This window comes from Zosterops lateralis (genome assembly GCF_965231275.1).
Source record: "Zosterops lateralis genome assembly, chromosome: Z".
Taxonomy (NCBI): Eukaryota; Metazoa; Chordata; class Aves; order Passeriformes; family Zosteropidae; genus Zosterops; species Zosterops lateralis.
The window spans coordinates 16,313,324-16,335,951 of record NC_139800.1 but is presented as its reverse complement, the minus strand read 5'-3'; the positions used below and the strand labels follow the sequence as shown (position 1 = coordinate 16,335,951).

The window sequence follows — 22,628 nt, the reverse complement described above, 5'->3', positions numbered from 1 at the left end:
TTTCTGCGGGAGAGCCTCTTTGGATGATGTATTTTGGGGGAACCACAGGGATATTTGGACTAAGGTCAGGGAATGACAAAGCATGGGTGTAGCTTTCCTGTTGTACCACAGCCCCTTTAAAATGGCCTTGCAGCATCACTCTGAGCTTGGCGTCTCCAGCGGGTGGAAATGGCTGCCTGGGAGCTGTGGGATGGTAGTTTAAGCATCGCTGGAACTGGGACCTGCAGAATGGCTGCCTCTTTACTATTAAAATACTTTGCTCTTGAAACATGCGTAAGAATTGTTTTCAACTGTGGCACTTGATCCAAGCCAGGGGTCTGCTGAGGACCATGGTGAGATAAACAGCCTTCATGGGAAAGGGATAATTGTTCTTTCAGGAGCAGTGTGCTTGGGATGACTCCTGTGTTTGGTTGACACACAGACCAAGTTTGGGCATGTGATACTAGTCCTTTTGCTCCACTTCTGCCTTTCTATATTGGGGTCATTATGTCTTCAGTAATCTGGTGGTGAAGATCTGAACAATTTTCTGATGTTTTTGAATAAAAAGCAGCAACCATGGTGTATGGACAAAGGAATGTCCTGATGGATGCTAAGGCTAAATTGCCCAAGGATTTTGAACAGGAGAATACCCTTGATTTGGTGAAGATCTAATTTAAAAGGAGAAAATAGCATCTTAGTTTCAATTTCATAATCGCATAAAACTGTTTTTAATGTCTTTCCAACAGAGACATCAGACAAAGTTTTTCTTTTTCTTGTGCTTATTATATTTTATAATTGTTTCTGGTAGTATCAACTCTCTCTCAGTAACATAATTAATCTCTATAGCAAGGTCTGTTTTCCCAGAACCTCATAGTTAACATCAAGACACTTTGAATAGTGTGTGCATGCTTTGGTGCTGTCCTGTGGTTTTGGCAGTCAGTGCAGTGTTCAAATCACAATACCTAGTGCTTGCATCACCTCAGCTTTTGATGGCCACCACTGTGTCACTGGGCAGTTGTGTCTAGTAATGCCTGGAGTTAATAGGATTCAAAAGCTTATAAATACAAAGCAGCTTCCTCAGAATTGTTGTGGGGTTCCATCTTGTGTTAAAAAGAACAGCAGCCGAACTAAAAACACTAAGGCTTGGCTCTACTGGCCCCAGTTTTTGGAAACTGAGCTTTTGGGTCTGTGTGCTTTTATGTTTCAATTACCACTACTACTAGAATATGCATAACTAGCACGTAAATACAAAAATAAAACTAAAAAAATCCCACAAAACCCATGATATATATTGAATTTACTAGGTGCTTCTTAAAACAAAATGGCTACATTAAGTTTGAGCTGTTTTCAGGATGAGTTTGCAGTGGGAAAATACCTGAAATCAATTGATCCCCTGGAATATTATGCAGAATTCCAATCTACTGTGTGTAGGCCGCCAGCACCTGTCCCTTTGTGCAGTCCAGAGAGCGGACAGGGCATTCTTGCTCCAGTGCAGGTGGTGCAGCTACTCTGAATGTTGCCTGTAAATAATTTGGAGGGTGGAGCAATAATAAAGAAGTCATGTAGTTCTTGTTGGAGCTATTTGGTTTGCCACAAGCTTCTATAGACAATGATAGATCTCTGCCTTTCAGTAAGGAGGTTTGTGTTGCACAGAAGGTATATATATGTAGGTTGTGGAAGTTTTTGAGTGTATTCATGCTGTTGACCCATAGTTAATGGGCAATTCATCTTGGCTCTGTTGAATAGCAAATTAATTTGCATCTTTCTGTGTTTTCTTCCTAAAGCAAATAGTTGGCTTTCAAAGCAGGGGTCTAAATGGAAAGGAATATATTATAAAAGAGAAACTGATTTGTATAAATATAGCATTGAAATACCAGGATTTTTTGGGGCAGTAAGAGAATACACCTGAAAATAACTGTGGCTGATCTTAAACAAAAGGGTAATAATTTGTACCTCTCTGGCATGTTTTTCATATGCTTTTGAAATACTTGAAATACATGTTCTCCACAAAGAACAAACACATGAGACTGTTCAAGATTTGGGCTAGAAATAACAAGCCTAAGAATTGCAAGTGTTATTCTTGAAAACACTGATAATTCTGTGAGTATGAAACCTTTGTCTTCAGAAGCCTAAGAATGTTTGCCAATTATTTGTCAGGCTCTTGAGCTATGTCTGAACTGTATAATGCCTACCATTGTGAGATGTTATCCTTTTTAATATTACAGACCCTTATTTTTTTGCTAAACACTGTTTAAGGGGATTATTAATCCCTGATGTTCTCAGTTAAGAGTAAAATAAGTATATGACAGGTAGAGAACATCAGGAAAAGACCCTGAAGCAGAAGTGTAAGGGCTCTGTTAATCTTTCATTAGGAAAAGGCAAAGAATTCTCCACACCATTACAATTTTTTTCTGAAAAATGAAAATATTCTTTTCCAATATTGATTTGGTTTATTTAAACTTGACATTCATGTAAACTTCTTAAGCATTTATACATTTGAACTTTAGAGAAAATAAGGGAAATCCCCTTAAGTTCTTCATTCTTCATTTGAAGACTGCTGTTGCAAAGCCATCTGGGTTTCTACTGTGTTTTATATCTCTATAATAATTTCAACTGAGTAGGAATCTAGTCACAACATGTCTGTTCTCTGGTATAAACCTAACTATTCCAGTTTCCTTCTGCAGTTAAAGCCAAATCAGTATCTCTTGATGCTTCCAGAGATAATAATGCTCTTTAAATGAGCACCATTTGCTCATTTGGTGGTTTGAGGTATTAGTTTGATTCTTACAGTCCACCAGACCCTCATGCCCACACAGCTGCCAGCATCAGGGATGTTTCTGAAGAGGCTAGTACTGCTCGCCTGGGTGTTGGTATCTTCTCATTGCACTACAGTAACATCTTGAGTCATCATACTTATTTAATTGAAGGCGAATTTTCAAGTTGTCACTGTGTTTAAGAGTAGCTAGTAGTGATACTGTTTGCAAAATCTTTGTTTTACTACAAGACATTTGTGCAACTACAGTTGTGGAAGGTTTGGTGTTCTGGGCTGTTCCCTTAATGCTTTAGGCAGATGTAACTTGGGCTTAACAGGAGCAAGCCACAAAATTGCTGGATGAAATCCCAAACACAGAGTAAACAAATGGGAAATATACCTCTGAGGGATTGCTGTTTCTCCAGGGTCAGAACCATAGTAAAACAAACCTGATTGTGAAGAGAGAATTTGAGCAGCAACAGAGGAGCTACACACAACATTCAGGTCATTTTTCACCCACAGCTGTGCAGGACAGTGTGTAAACAAGACTGGTGTCTGCCAGTGTTGCCAATGCTATGCCATGTCCTTGCTTGGATGGGAAAGGATCTGATTAGTATGAAACATCAACGTCCTTCACTGCAATTCTTAGATCTGTGGTTTATTAAACATTCAGATTCCTTAGTAAAAGTGCCAAGTGACCCCAGTTTTTTTCTGTACAGTTATTTTACAGAGCAAGTACTACCAGACTGCTTACCTGGTGTGATTAATCTTTTTTTCTTCAAGATGATTCATGAAGAAGGCTTTATTCTGCATCCCTCTTGCTCGGTGTAATACCACAGTGACAGGAGTGCAGTGGTGTTTATTGTAATGTTCCGAGTGTTTTGCAGCTGCATGTCAGTCATGTGGAATTAGTTTATTAATTTTGATGAGAAATCTCATCCAAAAAGTGAGTGTAAGAAAAGAATGGCCTTTTACACTTCTGGCTGGTTCATCATGCATGAGTACAGAAGAATCTTGCCATAATTCACAATCCTGGCATGGCAGAGAAGCAGGTATCTAGCTGGTGTTAGCTTTGGCAGTTGGTTTCTTTGTAGCTTAAAGTCTCAATTAAACCTTTGAGCGCCTGAGGGATTACTTAAACATACGTGCAACTATCTTAGTGTTCAGGAATTTTATATGTTTATTTTTAAAGACCTTCCTTCATACCTTTTCTAGGACTGGAATGGAAAAGACAGATTACCATAAAAGTTTCTAAAATTATATTTATGCATTAAATATGTATTATGATAAAGGATTTCTCACTGGGGCTTACATTAGGAATTATATTCACAATATTTTTCCTGTTGCTATTCCCTACAGAATTTCTTCATCTGATAATATTACTGTTTAGGAAGTGATAACATATGCATGTAACAAGTTAATTGTAAAAGCCCAAAAGGGGTAATTTGATTGTGCTACTGAAACAATAGTAGTCAAGCATTCTGGTCTGCGGTTGCCAGTTTTAAATTACCACAATTGTTGTAAATCATGCAAAGGAATTGTGGGAAACAGAACTTTCAACTTTTCATTACAAATGTCCCATTTTCTGTCCAGGATCACTCAGCCATCTGGCTAATAGACTGCAGTGCTGCTTCACAGACCATTCACTCAGCAACCCAGGGCAGTAAGAATGGGGTGAGGGAACATTTCTGGGTATTGCAGTATATTTGAAATCTTAACTACGCAGGTTCGAGGCTAAGAACGGAGTCCACTTCTCAATGTAAATGATGCATAAGCAGACACTGGGAATTTTCCATGTTAGGATCTATGCATATGTTGCACATATGCATAATTAGCTAGTTAGCTCTGAAAATGAAAAGAGCATTTTATATGTCCTCTTCTTTGCTGTATAAGAGATGCTTCTCTTTTCTACTTTTAAAAAATAGAATCCAGCTCCAGCATACCTGAACTAATATATTCTCTGCCCTTGTGTGATTTCACTAGTGTATCAGAGAACCTGGGAGCAACCTGTAGAAACACTCTGGAGAATCAGAGGGGAAAATATCACACTCTAGGGATTTCACGTAGTGTGTAGGGGAAAATAAGTGTCAATTTTAAAATGTAGTCATAATATCTCAGATTTTCAAACGTTTTATTTTACGTATTCATGTTACCCGTGTTGTTGGTATTGGACTGGCATGCAGGCTATTCCCAGGAAGACCTACTCCTATTGTAGGTACTGTATATTTGTCCTATGGTGGAGAGGGGGAAGTAGTCCACACTGCTTGTGGGGGCTTGTTTCTTTCTGGAGTGTTTAAGAAAATGGCACTTGAAGATAATTTAATTTTGTTTAGTGAGTTCTGAGCTAAGACAACAGAAGAATTTAGTTGGCAAGTGACTAAACTGCTGGTTCAACATATATATAGACCTACTAGTTTGTTTTTACTGTCTAGAATTGAGGGAGGTTGTATGAGTAATGCCAAAATCACTGTCTGCAGTTGAAGTGAGTGGTATTTGGGTTAGTGTTTCTTTCCATTAGAAGGCATTCCTAATGCTTAACTCTGCCCTGATCCTTCCTGTGACATTTGTACCACTTGAGCACATTGTATGGCCACAATGTGTATATCTGGGTGCTGGGATTCCCAGGATGCTAGTGCTAGTCACAAATATGTCAAATGTTGGGACTCCTAATCTATTGTTTCTGCCTACCACATTTTACTAACTCTACTTTGTTTTGTACCTGCTCTTCCTCTCTGAAAGAAAGAAAGAAAGAAAGAAAGAAAGAAAGAAAGAAAGAAAGAAAGAAAGAAAAAGAAAATCCAAATTAAAAGTTTTCTCTGCAGAAATTTACATCTGCCTAAGTACACGTGGCATGAAAACATGTTCATCTCAGCAGGAAAAAATACAGCAATCATTCTAATAATAAGCAAAAAGTATTATGAAAAGTAGGCAATTGCCATTTTATTTTAATAAATGCATGTTTATGAAGTAATATAGATAGAAGCCGTATATATGTCAGTTCAGTTAACAGTAGAGTAACTGATATGATTTGATTAATCAGAAGCTAGTGTGATTTTGTTCTTAGTGTGGAGAAGGCTACTATCATTCAAAAGCATTAGTTGTTTGTGGTTACCAAAGTGTAAGCAGTGATAGTGAAATGCCTTCTGATTGCCTTGATTTGCTACTATTTTGGTATCAAATAAAAGAAACAAAGTAATTTTCAGTGAAGAACTTGTTATATCAGATAGACACTTCAAATTTCCTTTTGTGTTTTTTTTGTGTTCAAATGGCAATAAAAAACTGTGGTTCAGCTGTATGCAATCTTTCACTTAAAATGAGATTAGTGGCTTATGAACTCTTAACTAGAAGATTTTCTTCTTTGTGCAGCTTTAAGCTGTTCAAGTAATTTATTTTCTGGCAAGAATTTCCTGTAATTTTTAATAATTACTTGAGGAGGTGATTAATTTAAATTTGCTTTGGCCTTTAAATATTGTCTTTCATTTCAGCTCTCCTTTAACCTTTTAAAGTAAGATTTAGGTAGAATTTTTAAATAATATCTTCAAAGAAATCGCTGCCTTTTTATATAATACTGCAGTGGATACTAAGTTCAGAGGGAAGAAAATAAAATTTTTGCAGACTTTATTGCACCTTACTTCTGTAAAATTCAGTTTGAGTTTACAGTTATTTTCAACTTATTCCCAACTGTATTTTCAGTGTGACAAAAGAATTGATTTGGAGTAAGAAGCAGGAGGAATGTGCTCAGTCAGAGGATTTTACATATATGCAAAGCTGTTTTTTCTGGGTGAGACTTGGAAAAGGTAAGAGAGAAGGAGGGAGCACTGTGAGTGTGAAAATGAGGAGCTCAAATGGTAGCCATCACAAAGACCCACAGATTTGTGGAGTTTATTCAGAACAGTGAGAAAAGGATACTGAGAATAGAATTAAGATTCTGATTTTTTTTTTTCCTGAAAACAGATCTTTAGAAACTTTCTTGAGGTGCAAAAGTCAGGCCCATTCTCAGGTATTTTAAAGTCAGGCCCACAAACTGGATTATTAGACCTTTAGTGAGTGGATGCATTTGGTTTGATGAGTTTGAGGTGAAAATTGTAGAAAGACTCAGGAGGATTTTGTTAAGATGAGAAATACTGGACACATTTATAATGAAAAAGTAGAGCCTTAGATGGAAAGGTCAGAAAACAGCATGAGGGAGAGGAAGAGAGGAGTACTAGGACAGAGAGCAAGAGGAGGGAGATGAAGGACTTAAAGTAGACCAAAAAAAATTATCTACTTAAGACTTGAGAGACATTTTTAGGCTGCTTCTACACTAACCCACTCTTCTTCTCCTTTCTCCAAAAGGAAGGATATCAGAGGGGAAAGGCTGGTGACCTTGTGGCAGCTCTGGGACAATGGCCCGTCTGGAGTAGCTGTGTGGCAGCTCCTTGGTGAATTTTACTTGCACTGTTCAGAGACTTCTCAGTCAGCATGAGATTGATGTGACCTGTAGTTATCTTCTCTTTCTTAGGCACTGCCTTAGAATGGCTTTAATGTTGACTTATAAAGGGGACACAAAGTTAGTTCAGTGTTCTCTGTAATTCCCCTGAAGCACTTTTTGGATGCCTAGAAAAGCGGGGCCTGTGTAGCAGAGTGACACCACCCATGCTGTCTGGGTGATGCTCCCCTTGAGTCAGCACCCACGTGGGAAGAGCTGATCTTTGGGCCAGCCCAGAGATGGGCTGTTGATCAGTACACACTGTGCTGTACAAAACTGAGTTTTGTTGGTCTGTTTTGAATTTTACTTGCTTATTTTGAAAATTTTGCCATAGACTGTCTTCTGGCTCATGGTGAATTGAGAAATCCAGATTTTGGATATGACATCCAGCCACCTCACCAGCATATCTACCCTACAGACTTCTCTTGTCCTCTGTCTCACTTTGCCTGTGCAATCATCCTTGTCCCTTTGAACAAAGTATAAATAGTGAATATTTTATTGCTCTATTAATTTGTCTACATGTTTTATTCCACCCTCTTCCCGGGCTTTTTTACACTCTTAATTCTTCTCACTTAATTTTTCTAATGCACGGGGAGCGTCATTTGAGCTCTTACTTGCATTATCAGAGTTCAAGTTCATCTGTGCTCATTCAGGTATGTCCTTATTCACGCTTCCCTATTCACAAGTCTAGTTCTCAGAGATGTGATAGGACCCACCATGTCCTAAAAAGCTGAAAGATTCTTAAGAGTCGTTCATCAAGAGTATGAGCTCCCTCTGAAGGATGGGACTGAGGGGCATGACATGTATTCTCCCTGCCAGTCTTGATACTTGTCTTTGTGGCAGCTGAGACATTCTGAAGGAGTAAGTCTGTGTTATGCTTATGAAAAAAGAGGATGTTCTGTTAGCTTGAAACTGACTTTCGTATGTAAATTATTTAAGTAAATAAATAAATAGGGTGATTTCTCCTGATGGACCTCACTTCAGCTGTGGTTACAGGAATGGATTACTACTGTTAGGAAATGCTTTCACAGGATAAACCTCTTCCTACTCAGTATTCTGTGCACTAGCTTTCAAAGGTTCTGATTCTGTCTGCTGGGCTCTCTAGCAGGCTGATACTCAGAAACAACAGATTCATGGCACGGTAACTGCATCTTGCTTTGGTATTTGGGTATGATTTTATGTGACGATTTTTATTAAAAATTCATAAGTTTGGAGAAGAGTACTCACTGCGGTGGGAAACACTTTCAGTTTCTCACACTGCTATTGCAGTTTAAATTGCTGGAAACAATTTCTTTCGTTTTTAGGTCTTTGAATAATCAGCTACCAAAGTAAGCTATATTTCATAAAAACCTTAAATCATTGATTGATCTAAAGTTCCAAGTCATAAAATTACTGAAATTTTCTGATATCAGCATGTGGTCTGAGGACTTAGTACTACTTTAAAAGGAAACAAAGCACTCTAAAAATTGCACAAAACCATATCTACACTTTTTTTTCAGATCTGTGACCAAATTCTGAAATGGTACTTTAATCTTTATAACCATTATTGGGTTGTGAGTTTTCAGTCTGACAATGATTTAGTCTATAATTCGTACTGCCCTGGTAGTCTAATTGCTGTCCACTGTTCTGATTCATTATTTTTGGCAAGGCAAGGTAGAATGCACCAGAGTTAGGAGGAACAAGCTGAATTGAAAGTTGTTTGAAATATGCTTTTTTTTTTTTTAAACCCAGGGTTTCTTTTCAGTAAAACTTTTTTATTTACCTATATAGGTCACATTTTTTCATTCTAAGTTTGGTATATTATTTTTCTAAATAATGTTCAGGTTTTATTTCCAGAAAGCTGACTTAATTTTTCTTTGCTCAGTACAGAACTACTTAGAGAAATAGCTGCTTGTAAATAATCTTTTCAAAGACTCGCATTGTAACAAATTAAACACTTGATCTCTAAGTCTAGGTTCTTAAATGCTGACAAGGTAAATTAGAGTTTCATTAAATTAATGATTCAGTAATGGAAAAGAAGGATTCAAGTTTATAATAGTAGGTGAAGTACAATTGAACTCTGCATTAAATGTACCATTAACTGAAAGAATAAGGAAACATAATTTGCATCTGTGTAAATGCACATACTTTGTGGAAATCAGTAGCTGTTATGCCCAGAAGCATTCATTGTAACATCTGCTTAGTTACTGTCAGCATCAATTAGTCCACTTTGATGAAACTTCTGAAGTAATCTTAGATTAGGGAGAACTAAAACACCCACATTTCTTTGCTTTAGGTTCTTTTTCTGTTGTAAATATTTGAGAGTCCTTGACAACTTACAAGCCACTTCTGTACTGAGGCAATTAACTTTACAAACACGTTAGTAAACATACCTTAAAAATGCAAGAAAACTGCAAATCCCTTCATTTTTAATGACATCATTTACCATCAAGGTATAAGTGTTTCCTAAGGAAGCTATTAGAGATTATCTGCTTAGGCAAATAGGAATCTCTTCAGTGAGCCTTTATCATGTCTGCATACTGAAATGGGAAGAGGAAGTCCTCTCCATTTCCTTTAATAGAAAGTGTTAAGTGAGTGTACTTGATTGGCTTTTGCAATTATTCAGTATTTCAGTTGTGTACTGTATAAACAAACATGACAGAATTGCCAATAAATACCTATATGAAATAAGTGTAGATATGTAAATACATATGTAAATTTATATTCCTAAGTCAGTCTAATATTGGCTACAGGCTGGAAGCTGAGTCCTGCCATCAGTGGTGTTTCTGCCAACCTCTGAAAATAGCCTCTTTGAATTCCTGAGTTTGATTTAAGATTGTTGATTTAATATTTTTAGAAGGAAAAACAAACCTAAATCAATGAAGAAGTACTTGGCTGGATATGTGAATTGCACAAGATATGTGTTCTCACTTGACACCTCAGGTAAAACAGACTCTGGAAGAATTCTCCATCCCATTCCTATGTAAATTCTGACCCCATCTCCGAAAAAATTCCCACCACAGATACTTTCTGTTCCTTAGTTAGCCACAGGTAAAGAAACCTTAATTTTTGGTACCAATGCTCTTTTAGTTGAACACCATTTTTCATTGGCTGGGTAACATGTTGTCTTGCTCTTTTCCTGAGATATACCAGAAAGACTGAAAGGTAAAGAGTCAGTGTGGAAGCAAATGTACATGAAAATCAGAAGCAGAATTTAAGAGAAAATAAATGATGGCTATGACAAGAACTTGCAACTTAAAACTGTTAACTCGTTTTGTATGCATGAATCCTTTAATTTAAATGTATATGTGTATGGAAGCCCAGGCAGTATTAGGAAAGATAGATGGAGGAGTATGAATGAAGTGCTCAGATTTCCAAACACCTCATTTTGATTGACTTCCAGGGAAGAATTCTGGAGCAGTTCCTTCTTCTTTTGATCTGAGTAATAAAATAATAGAATAAAATATTAAAAATATAATGGAAGAAAAGTAAAAAATCTACTCTAAAGTGTCCTTGCTGTATAGGCTTTTCAGAAATTTTGACATAGAATATCTCTTCTGGGTCTCTCTTTCCATGGGTGATATGGGCCAGTAATGCTGTGTATAATCTTCATTGAGTTAAGGAACTGGACTGGAGATCTCCCCAGACAAAACGTTTGGCTCTGAAATAAAATGTCGAGTGTCTTACTTGAGACCTTTAAAAGATTTATTTTTTTTTTTAACTCCTGATCTGTTAGTTTCTTTGTTGTAGGGTCATTCTTCAGATTTAGATTTTGGAAACTAGAAATTTTGAAAGTATGAAGAAAGGGAAGCCTAAACCAACAAAAAATGTTTCTTCTTCAGCAATTTTTAGAGTTTGGAAAACAGCTACTAAAACCATAGCATATATGGCTCTTGTGGCTTTGTTAAACTGACATCTCTCTAGCATTAAGGGTATTTGTTTTCCAAAATTATGGAGGATTGCCACAATAGGAACATATTTAGAATATTAAAATACATGAAGTACATATGTAGCTTGCAACAGAGGGCAATAGAAAAGCCACAACTAAGATGTAAATCTTAGTGACCCTTTTTGCCTGTTACATGATACCTCAGTGGAGATTGTTGTTGAACAATATTAAGACCAGTATTTTATATTAACAAAATATTTATTTTGAACACAATTAGTACATTCACTCATATTCCAGCAGTGTTTGAGGCCACAAGTATCTCAGCATACTTCAGGAACAGTTGGTGAGGGCTGGATGCCTAACTCAGCCCCTGGCTGGGGATCTGGAGTGACTGGAAGGGGCTGCATTTTAGCCCTTCTCTGCCCTGCATGCCTGTGCACTTCCCAGCCACACTTTTCACTCCTGGCTCACTTCAACATCTTTCTTCTTAGCAAAACCTTCTGTAAACCCCTTTCTTTAATGCTTAGTCTCTTCACAGGGCCTCCCTGATAGCAGCAGTGGTGCAGACCTTGGAGCTGCATGTGCAGCGGTGCAGGTTTTACACATTGCTGTGCATGGCCAAGTGACTTCCAGATTCCCCTGACTCTGCAGCAGCTTTGAGTAAGTGCAGTTCAGGACTGCAAAGCTGCGAACATTCTTCAGAAGTGTAGAAAGATCAGTCCATTATGCCACAAAATTTTGAGTGAAACTCAAAATACTCAGTAACTCATGAAGAGTTATATTTCTCATGTCAGTGAAATCTGAACCCTAAGCTGAAATGGCAAATGTTAGCTTTTTTGAGGCAAAAGAAGTGACAGTGAGGCAGGAAATGGAGTAGCTGTTTTGGGATATGACAACAAAGTGGGCTTTTTGTATTTGCTGGTGGGTGAAGAGAAGGTTGAAGAAAGTGGCTGCTCACAGGTAATACTTTGTTTGAATTTGACCAATTTGAAGAACTTGTAAAGCCAGTCCTTTAAAAATTAGGCATGTTTCTTGTAGCAACTGCAAGGTTTAACAGCCAAACTACACTCAAACATAGCAGTGTTGGAGATAAGGTAAATTTGCTGCTATCCCCTACGTCTCTCCCTCCTTTGTTCTCAAGAACAGTGTGCTAAGATTGAACCATTTTAAAAAGTAGAGGGGAAATGGGATCCATGGAGGTTTCATCTTTGCCTGAGTTACATACTAAGGCACCAGTAAGACTAAAATAACATTTGTATCTCTGAATTATAAACCCTGTACTTCAAAGCCTAAAATGTTTACCCACTATGGTGGTTAGTCATGAGCTTTTTTGATCCAATAAATACTGTTTTTATGTTTCTGTATTAACAGTTTGCCAAGTCATTCTATACACTGCATCTTTTCTTAGAGCAGTGACAGTTTTGGCAACATACATTTATCGGGTTATTTTCTTAATATGCTGTATTTGCAAAAAATTCTGTACTTTCTTTCTTCTCCCTTTGTACAGTCTTAGTTCCATGAACCACAGTTTTTATTCTTGCTTTAGTATTACTAGATTTGTTTTTACATATCAATTGACGTTTTATGTGCCTATTGAGAAATATTTAATCTAAAAGGACATGAATCGAATTGCATTAATTGATCTGGCTGTGAAGACTGGGATTGGACCAGATAATGTCTGACAGTGTTGTACTGCCTGAGTTTCTCCATTTCTGTTGCACAAGTCATCAGTTACTTGTACCCAATAATTTGTTTACTCGAAAAGCAAGCTGAAGTGATCAAGATTTTTTATAATTAATATTATTCATCTTCTAGTAAATTCCAGTTTTCATTCCATTTTAGTTTTTAAGTCTTGTAAAAGATTTTTTGTTCCTAATTTCTACTTTTGATCCCTCAGTATCTTGTATTTCATTAAAGAGCAATCTAATGCTTATTGTTCCACAGATGGATTATGATTAGGTACAGTAATCTATTATGTATTTTTATCAATTAACTGGCTATTATCTTGATTATAAGAAGGTGCTTCAGACTTCAAACAACATTTTTAGGTCCGTGCTCTTTTGAAGTTTGTTAGTCTCTTAAGCGTGAACATAAGAACTGTCTACAATAATCCAGTAATAGATATTTTTTCTAATCTTTTTCTTGGCATTTTCCTGTTAATTTATCAAAAGACTACTCCTTTTAAGCTACTGATACATCAGCAACAGTTTCAGCTAATAGAGTTCCAGATTTCCAGCTGCCCAGATCTCAAAGTACTCTCTATAAACATTGACTAAACTATTCTTCATAACATTACTGCAGCACAAAATGATAAGTAACTGTAGCTGGGAATATGACATTTTTCACTTAAGGAAAGCAGTCTGAATTTCTGGATACCACACGAGCAATCTTGTTTGTCAAGTGAAATTGCTTGGATTTCTGTCTGCATCCTTTACAATACTGATGGCTTCTTTTAAAAGGCCGACGAAGGTCATTAATTCCTATATTTGGCCTTGCACTGCAGTCTAGATCTCCTGAGCTATCCTGTCCACATATACACTTGTAACCATAATGCAGTGGAAAACATAAATTCATCTTTTATCCTACCATAAGTGCCAAAAAAGAATCAGTTGTTACTCAGCTTAGTGCTGCTAAGAAAATGTTCCGGTTATTGTTATGTCAAAGAGGCAAGGACTGCCAAGTCTGTAAGAGCTGAAATGTGGTTCAGTGAAGTATTTAAAGTATGAAGGCCAAGATTTATTGTTAGACTCCTAAGGATATGAATAGATTGAGAGGGAGGAAAAAAAAGACTCTGATTTGGAACTAGAATGTGATCCCTTGTCCAGATCAGATTGGTGAGACAAGTGTAAATGTTAAACAGACTCAAAGTTTTTGCTATCTGAATAGAAGGAAAAGGGAATGATGATGGAAGATTCTGATGTATTTTCTTAGTGTTTCCTTGAAGGAATTTAGGGAATTTCTGTGCAGAGGAGAAAGTTGATGAGAGAATTTAAGGTGTGAGTTCACAGTTGCAGAACATTATTTCAGCTGAGGATGTGAAGCCCCATTACAAGTTGAAAGGTAAGAAGTTTGAACCTAAGAAAGAATACAGAATCACAGAATATCTCAAGTTTTAAAGGACCTGTAAGGATCATCAAGTCCAACTCTGCCCCTCTCAGGACCATGTAGAACTAAACCATATAACCAGGAGCATTATCCAGGCAATCCTAGACTCCTGACAGATATGGTGCCATGACCTAGAGGAGCCTGTTGGAGTGACCAACCACTCTCTTAGTGAAGAAGCTTTTCCTAATATGAAACCTGAACTTCCCCAGTGCAACTTCATTCCACTTCCTTGTGTCCTGCCACTGGTGACCAGGGAGAAGAGATCAGCACCTCCCCTTCTCTGCCCCCCATGGGGAAAGTGTACCTTGCTGCCAGGTCCCCCCTCAGCCTTCTCTTCTCCAAGCTGAGCAATCAACTGACCTCAAGTGGTCCTCGTAAATCTTGCCGTCAGGGGGTTTCACCATCTGGGTCACCCTTCTCTGGACACACTTAAACAATCTGATGTCATTCTTATCCTGTGGCACCCAAACCTGCCCCCAGCTTGGCTGCCCCAGCCCAGAGCAGAGGGGACAATCCCCTCCCTTGCCCGGCTGGCCGTGCTGTCCCTGGTGTCCCCAGGACACGCTTGGCCCTCCTGGCTGCCAGGGCACTGCTGGGTCATGTTCAGCTTGCCATAAATTGGTTGGAATGACTTAAAAATACATGTGAAGGATCCATTTTTCCTTCTGTTTGAGATAAATGCTTTCAGAAAGTTTAGGAGAAAGTAGTTCAAGACTCTCAGCAAGTATCACACATCACGATTGATGCAATCTACGGAAATAAAGTGCTTTTCAGATAAAATTAGAATACATCTCAGACAAGTTGTTTTGTTTTCCTTTGAGTTAAGGTGTAGACTAGTGGTTTAACTGGAAATGGAAAGAAAATACAGAAGAAATAGAATAAAGAGACAATTAGGATTGCTTAGATCAAATCTCAGAAGCACAAATGCTCTGGAGATAGGTGCTGTATTTCACAGGTGTCAGGAATCCTCTGATGTGTCTGTTGGTAGCCCAGCCCAGTTCCAGAAGCAGGAACTCCTGGAAAATCTTGTAGGACTTCTGGATCCATATCATGTGTCTGCTTGGAAATAGTCCACTCCTTTTCAATGTTCTATGCAATCACAGGACTTGCAATCTTTCTTCCAAAATATGTAATTTATACCCTCCTCTTTTTTTGTATGCTGCCTGAAACTTTTCAGTTAGATATGTAAATAACACAGAATTGTGGAATCATGGAATTACTGAGGCTGGAAAGGATGCCTGGATATCATCTAGTCCAACCCTGTCCTCAGAGCAAGGTTTCATTAATGCAGTTGTGCTTTGAGTCCATTAGTGTTTTGAGTACTCCCAGACTCCACAACTTCTTAGCAATCTATTCCACTGTTTTATCCCCTCTTCCATGAAAAAGGTCATTTATGAAGATTTAAACAGCATTACTCTTGGGCTGCTTCTTTAGTGGCCGTGCCTCGGCTGGACTTTTTGCCACTTTGAAATGGTTGTAATCTTTCTAGCTGGGCATTTCAGCCAGTTTTCAGTACATTTCACTAGTTTGTACTTCATTAAAATTTTACATGGGACAGGTTCAAAAGCCTTTCCAGCTTTTTTTCAGCACTGGACCTTTCCTTAGATGCTTTTTTGAAGACCAAAAGAATTTTAGGCACATTTGTCCATTCTTCTTGTCCAGATTATTATTTTTTGGTAGGTTAGTTTAGAACATAATGAGAAGATAATAATGGGCAAAGATCCTCACATCCCAGTTGAGGCACTGATGAGTCTGAGTCTGTTTCTTATTTTGTGAAACAAACTAGTTTGCATGGGCCCTATCAACTCAGTACTGTAATCCTTTTGTTTGCCTTGTGGATTACAGTAATCAAATGTGCTTCTGACAAAATATATGTCTCTGAAAAAAAAAAAAAAAAAGAGCTTCACCTGTGTTACTTATTCAGGTGAATCTGTTACCCCTTTTGCAAAGCTGCAGTTTTTCCAAGAATCATTTTAAAGGGAGACTGGTAATAATTTTAACATTTAGCTTATTACCTTACATACAGTAATGCCTGTTTTTCACACATAATGAACTTTCAGAGCCAAGTGCAAATGTAGCTGATGTGCTTGTGTAGCTGGTCTAAACTTGCTGCCGGCATTTTTTGTGCTATCACCCCTTGCTGCTGCCACAGATGGAGTGACGCACTTCAACTGCAAGAGAGAAGTAGCAATATCTTTAGTGATGTAAAACAGGGATTTAACAAAGTTTGGTGGTAAATGTGTCAGCAGTTTAACCGTATTTGATGGCAAGGCATACTTGCTTGTTTACAGCACGGAGCATGGGGCCAGACAAAACTGTCCAGGAGACCATCCTGTTGAGTCATAAGGTTCAGAAAAGACTCCTCTGTGTTACAGATTTTCTGATCTGAGTTTAGTCGTGACTGGATCCAGACTTAATCCTAGACTTGGTCAACACTTTATGGTTTAAGGATTTTATGCACACAATCAATATTTTATGCGTTGCTGATCACTTACCGAGAATCTCCTAAGGCAAAGAATCTCTCAGCCTCAAGGAATAATGTAGAGAATTGTCCATGGTGAAGGGGAGCTCCTGGCTTACAGCCCCTTCTGTGCAGGAGTGCTAAACAAGCCCTAGGCTGTCCACTGTTTATGGAGTAAGATGATTGACTTATGGTCATATTTGCACAGCAGCCGTATTTCGTTTGGAGCATGCTCAACTAACCCTCAGCTGTTGAACAAGACTCACGGCCCTTAGGTGTCAAGCAAGATTTATGGCCCTTAACTATTGTGTTGATGTCTGAGAGCCAGATGTAGCTGTCACAACCACCCCGGGTAGCTGTTGCACAGGCAGAAAACAGCAGGGGTTGGAGCACATCACCACGGCTGCCAAGGGTGAAACAAAATGTTCTGAGTACAATCAGGTAATCAGAAGTTAGGACATTTCCCTTTGTTGCCCATAAAGTAGCTGAGAGGTCTTTTCTTCTGCTGAGCAGGATTTCAAAATATTTTGGAAAGACTACTGGAATAATTTTTTCTGTCCTATTGTAATAGGATTCTGACTTTGTCATATAAAGGTCATTTCCCCTTTTTAATGCCATAGCGAGTGTTTTGAAAAAGTATTTGTCAGTAGTCCTTGGTAGCTCACTTCAGTCAGCAGCTGGCTTAGACTTTATAACTTTGTTCCACACTAAACTGTCCTTTTATTTTTGGAAAAGAGAGTTGTGGCTCACTGCTCAGTTATTCTGACTGAAATTGAGAGTTCTTTCAAAAGTCAGAAATTAAATTAACACAAGACTCCTTGTAGAATTACATATGAATGGGGGGAAAACAATCAGTTATATTCTCAGCCTGCTGTAATGTGAGCTGGCCCTTTCTAAAAAGTGTGATAATAGAATTTGTCTGTGCATATTATGGGGTAGATTAACATAAGGCTTACTGTGTAGAGACTTGTCTAATCCACTTGTTTTATGATGTGAACCAGGAAGGAACCCAGTTTACTTACAGGTTTTACTTTGGATAACCACACATAGGATGATTTATTTTAAAGTAGTACTACATATTAGTCATGCTTTTGCATGGAAAAGGCTTTCTGTTTATTTCAAACGTCCGTTTAATTTTTCTCTGTGTTGAAGGATTTTTCAGTTGGCAGTTGGGGACGGTATTGTTTTGGGTTTTTTTAGTATAAATACAGAGGTGACAGCCTCTTACACATTGCACTATAGAAGGATTACAGAGAAATATTGATTAAACTTTCACTCACAAGCACATTTTGCTTTTCATTGTTTTGTGATCTTTTGGTACATTAAAATTATACATGTAACGGGGGAAATTCTGGGGATACAAAAAGATTCTTGCTGTTCATTTTTCAGCTAGTGTTAACTCAGTAAAAGAAAATTCTCTTTTAAAATGTTACATTTTTTCTTGTTCAGGGTAGGGCAGTATGACTCTAGGCATTCTGTTTGCGTGTACCCGGTAGTTTCTTAGGTGTTATTTGTGGGGTTTTGCAGACTGATTTTTTTCCCCCCGTTTTTTAAGGAGCTTGATACTGTGAAATCTGGTATTCTTTTTGTAGTCCCACCCACTAGAAACCAGATTATTGTGAATTATTCAAATAATGTGAGCACCATCTGACTTTTTGAAATGCTTTTAAAAGCTGACTTGCATCCTTGGGAAGAAGCAACTTTCCATTATGTTATTTTTCTTTAACACAGAAATGCTGCTAGTTCAGAACAGTTTTGGATGCTGCTGCTGTGCCAAAATATCATGGCAACAAAAATGTTCTTAGGAATTCAGAACATAACATACTACTTTTTTTTTTTTTTATCAGCATGCCATCTTCCTGAGACTTAGACATTGTCCTTTAAGTGGAAAATGAAATGTTATTTTCCTAATTTCACCAGTTTATAAGTTATTGTGCGGTAATTTATTGCATAAAGTGGTAGTAGCAGTAATAGTAGTTGTTATTGTTGTTGTTGTTGTGATAGTGAGATTCTACTCATCCTCTTGATGGTCCAGAGATTACTTCAGGGGCAGCTGATTTTCACCAGGAATGTGCATTAAGAGTAAGTTGATAAGTCACCTTGACCTCTCTTTGCCTTTTAGGTGTGTGTTCATTTTAATGCCAAGGTTAGCACGGGGTGCTGTGGCTTGGCAGCCCCTCAGTGACACGAGTTTTCAGGGCAGTGCTGCAGTTTGAGTGAGAAGCCCAGGTGCTGCGCTCAGGGCCGCCAAGCAGACTGCCCTGCTGGTGGCCTTCCCTAGGGACAGCAGGACCAGGACACATACTGGATTCTGTCATGTTGCCCTCCCACCGCAGGTGACCTTTGCTCTTCCAGAACTCATCTCTTGTCTGTTTCTCCTGTTTTTGTGTAGGTGCTGGGATGGCTGGAGAAGGTCGTGATTTGCAGTCAAGCTGAGGGAGGCGTGAAGCATCGTCCATCCCCTGCTGACATTTGAGGTACTGTAATACTTTTTATCTTATCTGCAAGTGACTGACTTTATTACCAGTGTTGGCTAAGCAGATTGATCAATAGTATCCCTTAATACCCTACAGGTAATCCACACAGATCCTAGGATTCATTCCTGCAGGAGGTGATAATTACAATTTGCATTATGTAAAATTCTGATTGGGATCTAATTGTCATATTTTAATACCCAAACAATTGAGATATATGAATAAAGGCTATCAGATTCAGTCCTGATCAAATTGATGACTTCAAGCCCTTCTGTCAACCTCTAGTAGCCAGCATTTGAGACAGAGGGCTAGGTGATTCTTGAAAGTGGTTAAAAGCCATTTTTCCTTGTCAGAGAAAAATTGTACTGCATTTTAATGAACCATTTTGCACTTAGAGTATTATTTTTGATATTAATTGCCTGACTTTAAATGCATGCTGTTGAAACGCATAGAGAAAAAAAAAATCTGTATTTTATGAGTGAGGAAAATGCCTATCAGAACATTGTAGATAACAGTGATAAATCATTGTTTAAATGACACTTACAAGTGTCATTGAATTTGAATGTACATATTGGTTCTAATGCATGTCTAATTCATTGTTTCTTTCATGTATTACTGAAAACCTAATCAGAGTACAGTGGAGTAAATTTGAATTGAACATCACAGAAATATGCTATTGTGTAAGGGATTCAGACCTGTGATTGCTCATGGCGTTAGGCTGAAAAGCTGTTATCTGGTGTTAAATTTCTGCATGAGACTTTACAGCTGCTATCTGTGTACTGTAGCACTTTTATGAGACTTGAACTGGCTATTCCTGTCTAAGTGTACACAGTTGTACTGTCATTAAATAGAAGAGAAATTCTAGATACTTCTAGCTTTGGTTACAATAACAGTAGGTAAAACTTGCTATCCTATGTCTATGTTCTTAATGTTTCTGACACCAGGTGGTAGAACCCTAGATTTATTCATTGCACCATGGATCTCTGCTTGGGATATTTGTCTATACCAATTTCATCAAGAAGATTAGAAGGTCAGAATAGTGAAAAGTTACTTGTAAAAATGCTTATAAAATATGTATAAATTAGTCATTAGTGATGTCCTTAACCAAAGCATTCTTTGTTGTGGTTACCATGCCTTTTCATACAGAGTTCAGCACACCTGGAAAACAGTTTGTGAATGACTTCTCTTATTTTATAGCTGAAACATGGCCAAACAACTCTACAGAAGACTTTTTCTGTACTCTGTTTCCCTGGCTTTCCATGCCCTGGAAGCCATTTGATCCACAGCTAAATTGCCCATTCCTGATTTCTCTGCGAGCAGCCTAGCACTGAAAGGACACAGCTTGGACACGGGGTCTGACCTTGCTTCTGAGCTCCACAACAGGCTCACTCGGGTTCTGTCACCCTCTGTAACCGTGCCTTTCACTTTCCTGTTTTTAAACAAGGGCTAATAATTATGAACTTTCAGAAGGGAGCAAAAGATCCCAGTCCTGAGGAAATGCTGTTACTTGCACAGCACTGGTCATATTTGATGTAATGTTGATATGCTGTTACCAGGGGAGAATTTAAACCTTTTGCATTTAAGTGTGGCTTAATAAAAACCTTGCGTTTTTTTATTCTTTTAACTGTATGAGTCTAGTCACCTGCTATCAAGTGTGATTACTGAAGAAATACTTGTGTGCAAAAAGTGAACTGAAGATAAAGACTGATTTATGCATCAGGGCAATTCAAAACTCTGTCTGCTGTGATATTCCGCAGTTTTAATAATGTTGGGAACCATATATGTTATGAGAAAGTGATTTATTGAATATTGCTGTACAATTTGTGTTGAACCTAAGAGCAGTCAGCCTCGTCACACTTAAATGAACATGGCTGCTTTCACAAGATTGGTGTGATTGGTAAGTGTCCTACATATTTTAGGAGCAGATGGTATTATTGCTAATGACTTCTTAAAAGAAAAGATAAAACCTTTTTATGTAAAAAATGGATATATTTTTTATTTTACATTTTTTAAAAAGTTTTTCTTAAGATGGAAGGATTTGATCTCTCCAGAAATACAGCTTCTTGTGATACTAAATTTATTCAGTACAAGAACTACAAAAAGAAGCAGTCTCACTATTTCCCTTCCATGCTGACACTTTCCACATGGCCATGTGGGTGAGGGTACCATTCAGAGCCCAGGGCTGAGAGTGATGTGAGGGTGGTTAGTGGTGGTGTCCTGAATAAAGGGAGAGAGCCAGTTCCTTAGACTTTGACTGACAGGGATCTATGCAAGCAGGCTTGCTCCCTCCTTCAATATAAAAGCATGTACTGAGCAAGGCTGCTGGTCAGACTTCAGAGGAGCTGGGTAATGTGCTAGATAAGAAGACCCCCAGCAGGGCTTTACAAAACTCTCTCCAATGTCCTGCCATTTAGTCTGCTCCTTTTTTTGACCCGTATGTCTGAGATCTAGCTTGGTATGGTATGGGATTATATTTGTGAATAGACAGCACAGAGTGTGTTTGTGTCTGAGAAATGCTTCGAGTGATTGTGGGTCAAGGCCCAGGCTCTGGTACTTTGTGAATTTTATCTGTAAATATCTATTTCCTCATGGTCCTGTGTAAAATAACAGTAACAGCAATGGAAAAAAATGTGAATGCAGTACTTGGTTTTAATGAACAGCTGAATGTGGTCCAAAGTTTCACTTTTTTAATGAGTTGGTATTGTGATGGAGTTCCTGCAGAGAAGGAAGTCATAAAATCAGTGGAGGCAGACGTGCTGTCCACTGGTCAGCCAGCCAGCTTTGCACTGGGCAGCTCTATTGTTGGTAGCACCAGTTTGTTGCATAGTATCCCATTTTGGGCCGATCAGTACAAAGCTCATGTGTTTTATGTGCTAAAATCAAAGGTTGCAGTGCTGTGCTATGGTTGCTTTTGTGTCTGCCATTTGAAGAGTGGAATATGTGGTATGATTGGCTTACAGCCACTACATTGGTGTTACCACAGCTAAAGAGCACACAGTTCATTCCTATTGTTTGTGAAAGAGCTACACATTTATTTAGAAGGTTTTTCTAGTTGCTTGAGTCTTTTAGATGAGTTTCTCTTTCTCTTAATTGCAATTCTTTCTTAATGCAAACTCAATTCATTGGGGTTAGGTTTGGTTTTGGGTTTGGTATTTTTTTAATCCACAACAGCTTTATTTTGTGCTGTTGAGAGGGCGGGTAGTGTATCCACAAGACTGTAATATTCTGTGGTAAGTAGAGGTGGGGGTTTCAGTCCATGCATTATTTGGCTGCTTGGCTGTGGTGTGAATGCAGGCAAGCTGTTCCTCTTCCTAGTGTGTCCCTTTCCCTGTCTGTTAAATGAATAATGCCACCGACTCCTGCTGCAGACTGCTTCAGGATTTGCTGATGGAAAATATTATCTGGCATCATTAAAATACCTCTTTAGAAATAGATCTGTCAAATTGCCTTTAAAATTAATATGGTTGTTTCTGTGGCTTATGTTACAGACACTTCTTAATTCCTTCATTGGTAAAATTTTC

At 38.2% G+C, this 22,628-nt stretch overlaps 1 protein-coding gene across 2 annotated transcripts in view; it reads left to right on the top strand.

The window, feature by feature from the left end:
* Positions 1–22,628, top strand: part of GHR (growth hormone receptor) — a 134,670-nt gene that overhangs the window by 36,848 nt on the left and 75,194 nt on the right. For both annotated transcript variants that reach the window (XM_083883474.1, XM_083883473.1), the window contains exon 2: positions 19,026–19,110. The gene's annotated coding sequence lies outside the window, so the exon portion shown is untranslated. The remainder of the gene's footprint in view (positions 1–19,025; positions 19,111–22,628) is intronic.